Source organism: Aulostomus chinensis, chromosome 16 (assembly GCF_037954235.1).
Source record: "Aulostomus chinensis isolate RoL2024-O1b breed Wild chromosome 16, RoL_Achi_v1.0, whole genome shotgun sequence".
Classification (NCBI taxonomy): domain Eukaryota; kingdom Metazoa; phylum Chordata; class Actinopteri; order Syngnathiformes; family Aulostomidae; genus Aulostomus; species Aulostomus chinensis.
The window spans coordinates 14113736-14119642 of record NC_141335.1 but is presented as its reverse complement, the minus strand read 5'-3'; positions in this window follow the sequence as shown (position 1 = coordinate 14119642).

Genomic DNA, 5907 nt, shown 5'->3' with positions numbered 1-5907 from the left:
CTTAAGTATTACTCCGCTCTACAGCCCGGTGTCATGCGAGAGCAGGAGAGAGAGAGAGAGAACGTTCACCACACCGGAAGCCAATTACCACACTATAACCCATCATTAATCTTGCTTGCTTTTATCTTGCTTGGCTTAATTACTGAATTAATACAGTTTGAATAAAACCGATTCAATATCAATTCAATTCTAAAATAGTGAAAATGAATCCCAGGGTTTAAACTGAAATCCATCCACTGCATAATTTTGGACAATGCTTAGAATTGGTCAAGATACTGAGTGTTCAGGGAATCAGTGACTCCACTGGGGCAGAGAAATATATTAAGGGACACAGAATCCTGGTTATAAAGTGGAGGACTTTTGAGGCAGCGCAGCAACTTCATGGTTAGCCCTATTCCCTCACAGCAGGATGATCCTGAGTTTGAGTTCCGGCTACCGTAGGTCCTGGTAGGATCTGCTTAGAACTTGCATGTTCTCCAAAAGAGAAATCAGGGTAGAGACAAAGACAGCAAATGGGAAAAGACTGATATAGAGAAGGAAAGAGAGGGACGGAGATAAAGAAAGGGGGAGAGAATGACAGATGAGGACATGAACAGCCTGGAAGGAGAAAGATGAGCAGCGAAAGATGGGGGAGTGCTTCAAACAAAATCATTTATTTTCAGTGATAGTAATAAGTGAACTTGCTGTCTGTGTAGAGTCATACTTTTGTGATTATACTATTACTATTACTTCCACCATGATAACCACAGAAGTATTAGTAGGCATTGAAAAAGGTCTTTGTGTCTGGTGTTCCCTGCTCCAACGTCCATGCAATGAGTAGACCCATAAAGAACTTGCTACAGTAGTGAATGTCATGCTCAGAACCACCTCATGTCAGTGCTTATAGCATTCAGGGAAGCAGTCTTACTATGGTGCACGGCGGGAAAAATTAAGCACAAATGGCGATAGGAGGAGTTTATCAGATTCCTCCTTTGCGGAGTAAAACTGCTTCAGTACAACAAGGCACCAGGAACATCGATGCTGCTTGCCCCAGCTGCTGAACAGGACAGGTTTAAAAAAAAGAAAAAAAAAAAAAAAGAAATGTTGTTGTAAAATTCAAGGGATCAATACAGTATTTCTGATTGTGACAACATACAAATTAGTAACAAAACTCCATCTTCTATGACCCTCTGTGCACTAGGCTGCTTTCTGTTACTGCTCTGATTGAGCTCATGATACAGTATGGCGGTGTTAACAATGAGAAGAGCTGTATGGAATTAAACTTGATTACAACTCACAAAAGATATTCAGTATCTTTATGGATTTATTGTGCAAAGAACCTGCAAAGTCCCTGAAGTTCCAACAGCTTCTGAGAGGGAGACATCCGTTCCAGACTGGATTGAAAACGTCTCAGAAATATGGTGTCTTCTACTAGCTTTTGTCCGTATGCGGGCAGCCGTGTGTTGGACCAGATCGAGAGTCTTGGGAGAATCTAGTGTGAAAGTGACAAATGCTTGAATTAGTTTTCTGCATCCTTTTGAGACAGGATGTGCCAGATTTTAATGATGTTACATTGATGAAAGAAGGCAGTCCTGGAGATCTGTTTTATGTGGGAGTTGAAGGACAGATCCTGATCAAAGATAATATCCAGGGTGTTGACGGTCAAGGAAAAATCAAGAAAATGCCAACTGGTAGCTGTCTCATTAGATTAAGTTTTTTTCCCCAGCACAATAGCATTACATTTGTCTGTTTAGTTACAGAAAACTCTTAATGAGGCACATTATTCAAGGATGCTGTGTCTCAATCAGAATAAATCTGAAAATGAGCGCACTGTAGACGGCGTGGCAGCTGGATTGCTTATTAGAGCCAATAAACCTACATTCATTTCCTTTTGTCTGTGGTTATTATGTAATAGAGAAGTCTAAAACAATTGTTAGCATTCAAAGACTCGGTGGAGATAGCATGTTGGACATTATCGTCCTATCAAATAATAAATTCCATGAAATGGGAAATTAATGTTAATATTAACAGCTGCATTGTGTTTTTAACACAGTACAACCATGTCAGTTTAGTTTTCAGCGTGAAGTGCACAGTACTTCTTTGATTTAAGGAGTGATGTCACCACTGAACGACTTCATCAAGCTATCAAATGCATACAACTTTCTTCTGTCCCACGATGTCAATTGACTTAACTCCAAAAACACCTGCAGAGGAACGACTTCTGTGTGAAACCTTAGCTGTGATTGCTATGACATTTACACGTTGAGTCTGAGATAATAGAAAACTTATGAATATGATAAAGTTATAAATTACATTTTCTAAGAGGAGAAATCCGATACTATGATGTGGGATGGACTTCAATCAGTTTTATCCACTTTGCTGAGTCCAAATGTGGCATGTCGCTCTTTAATCTCTAAAAACACATGTTTGTGCCCTCTGTGGATCTCCAGGGGCAACAGGCAATGCTGGAGATCTATTATTAGGGGGGGATCAGTCAGAGAACCACTGGGACTATTTTCTGTAAATACCTCCGGACAATTAAGCATTATATTTGGAACACTGCTAATTTTAACGTCTGACTGCAAACATGGAGTTGCACCCATCTGGTGAATCACATGAGTATTAGTTTTAGTTCATTTGTAATCAAGACTTCATCTGATGGTCCTATTTTATGAGAGTGCAAGTGCGATGGGCCTTACACGTGTGTCTTGTACAAACATTTAAACACAAGAAATCTCATTCACCATCACTGATCTCATCCAGGGAAATATCAACCAATAGAATTTTGAGGATTTTTTTTTTGTCTAATTAGCTTAGTAAAAGTCTTGTGTTTTGCCAATCCTTTGGTAATGTTTATTCAGCTAATATTCAGGTCATCTTTTTTCCATCAAATTAACTTGGCGTACTTCATAATCGAAACACAATCAAGTGTTGCATTAGTAGTTGTAGTATATTATCCTAGAATATATCTCATATACTATGAAAAATAATAAAACATGATGATAGTGATTGAGTATGAAGGAGAAAAAGAACAAGCGTATGCTTAAAAAAGGAGTTGGTCTGAAATTGATTTGAAAATGTTCTTTCTACAGACCAACTCCTTCAGTCATTTAGTACCAGGACACCCATTTCATTTTTCAAAACGTTTGATCTGAAAAGCCTTGTTGTAACCTGAATACCATGAAACTGAATGGCAAAAATCTGTTTGCTCTCAACCTGTTGCTACAATGCCTTCCTATTAACCTCCACCATCAACATCCTAGCTGCAAACCCAAGAATTGTATCAGTAGCTGTAAGTTTCAGATGAGTTACCAGAATCTCCATCACTGCTGCTGGGTGGACACAGGTTACCCAGGGAAGATGGAAAATTAACATGAAGTAACAGCCATTGATGTACAGTGGTCTAATATCTGTCTTCTCAGGTTCATTGTATGGTGATGGAAAGTTCACAAGTCATTTCAGTGAGACTATTCAAGATGTGTGCACAGTTACCAGTCACACAGTTGTATGGTTCCTCTTAAAGAGCGTTGCCTCAGGCCTCTTTGGTCTATTTGTCTGCATGTAGGTCTTTTCTGTTACCTTTTCATTTAAGTGTTCAAGTTTACTTATGAAGGACTCAACTTAGCCTAGCAGTACTTCAGCTGCCATGAATTCTCTGCTGTCGATAAACTGAACATTTTTTGATCGTGATCTGAGAACTAAAAGGGAAAAAAGGGGTAAAAATCATATCTATAATATTGGTTTGTTAGGCAAGACAGGTTCGGTGTTACAGTAGGTATCAGGTAAGATATATCTTAATAAAGATAAATGTAACAACACAGCACTTAAATTAGACAACAGCACACATAGGTTTCTTCTCCTGTTACTTATCCAAACGAAGAGTTCACAGTAGACTTTCTACAAATATGAGAGGTTATTTTGCAAATCTCCCTTTGAAGAGAGTTGTTTTGTTGACCTCTTTTTGTTGCTGCATTCTGTCATCGTCATCATCATGACATTGACCAAACTCGGTCAGTGTTGACAGTGGAGAAAGTACAATGGCTGAAGTACAACCAGGCCAAGTGGAGTACTTAATAATAAAAACATTTAAATCAAAAGAAAATGTCATCTTCATACTTTGTAAAAATCAATCAATGAATAAATAAATAAGAAGAAGAAATGTAAACACGACCTTTTACAAAGAACCAACAAACCCAGTCTTCATAAGATTGAAAGCTTGGAATACTTGGAATTACAAGTTGGTTAAATATGAGTCCTGCAGTATGTTCAGAATAATTATGGTTAAAAAATAAAAAGTCTCTTTCCATCTCATTGTTTGTGTTTCTTTTGGGGTCACTTCCTCCATTGGACCAAAAAAATGGCACATAGTGTGTTTAAACTGCTTGATCTCCATGTGTCAATCCTGTGTTCCTGGGATACCCACGCCTTAGTGTCAGCAAGGACTGGATCCATCTCTGTGACCTGTGCAAGTTGAAAGGGATTAGAGTCATAAATAGCTTTAAAAATATATATATATACTTTGATGTTTGCAACTTTCATCTCACATTATATCCCACGTGGGGCTGGGGAATTATGTATCATAGGCAGAGAATTGTCTTGACCTGAGAACTCTGAAAGGATGACAAAGGGGTTTGAGTACATGCAAAATATGTTGATGTGAGCATGAATAATTAGAAAGCTTTACTGGCCAAAAAAAGCTGATTAATGCTTCAGTAAACATTTCTGGACAAAAATAGTAAGTGAATAAACAAGTTCAATGAATAAACCTATTGACTCATCATTGGGAGTAAATATTGTGTGCTATAATGCTACTTGAGTGTGTCGCTTTTAGTAAATAATATGTTCACAACCTAATACTTCAAACTCCAATGTTGTCTTACAATTTATTAACATCTGATTCAGTGAATGCCATTGTTTACTATTATGTATCCATTTTTCAAATGGCTGTTGAGATATTTTAGGTTAATGATTAATGGTTCCATGCACTCCAGCAGGGCACCTCTTGACTTTCCAAGGTAATGACCATATTTGGCATAGAATAGGAAAACTACAACACAAGGGAGGTCCTTGGACTGCTTGCTTCACTTCCTAAAAGGATGCTGTTCTGTCTGCTCAGTGTTAGTTTGATAAACATTTTGGCCTGGATTCTGGTTAACATAAACATCCATTGGAAAGTCACTGTGGTCTGGGTTCCACTCATTACATTATTTGATTGCAACACTGTACTCAAGCAACTTGCCTGACAAAAAAAAAAAAAAACAAAACAAAGTATGCACCAGATGAGAGGCAGCTTTGGTTGTGTTAATATGATTTATTGGGGAATGAGCTTGAAGCATACCTTATTTAGTTCTGCTTCAATGTGTTTATACTATTTCTTAAAAACATGCCAAAAGGCAGCTTCAGCATTACACGAGGTCATACTGAGGTCATGTGATCCTGACCTAATAAGAGTGCAGGGACTCCTACTGACCCCTAACAGATGCACGTTTTAGAATGTGTAGGCTTGAAGAAATATGTTTCACCTGAATGTTCCAATAAATACTCAACCTCCCACAGCAATGAGCATAAAAGGTTCTTTGTTGTAAAACCACCAAAAAAACTATAAGTCTGACAATAAATATATGATTTTAAAAAATGTTAAATAGATGAATATGTCACGGTAAAATTATAATAACATTGTGGGGATCATTTCAGAGTCTTTTTTATTGAGATTTATTTTCAGACATCTAGTCTGTGGTGGACTCGAGTTTTGTAGATTTCATTTTAATAGTGTTCATGTGTTTCTTCTCCTGTTTAAATTTGCTCTGGTCATTTCCTGTTTTATTTTGTAATTACTTCCCTCCTGTATCTTTGTTGACTTTACACTTCCTGTAACAACCTTTTTTGACAGTTTGTCCTTGTCAGTCGCAGCCCTGTTCCTTCTGTCTC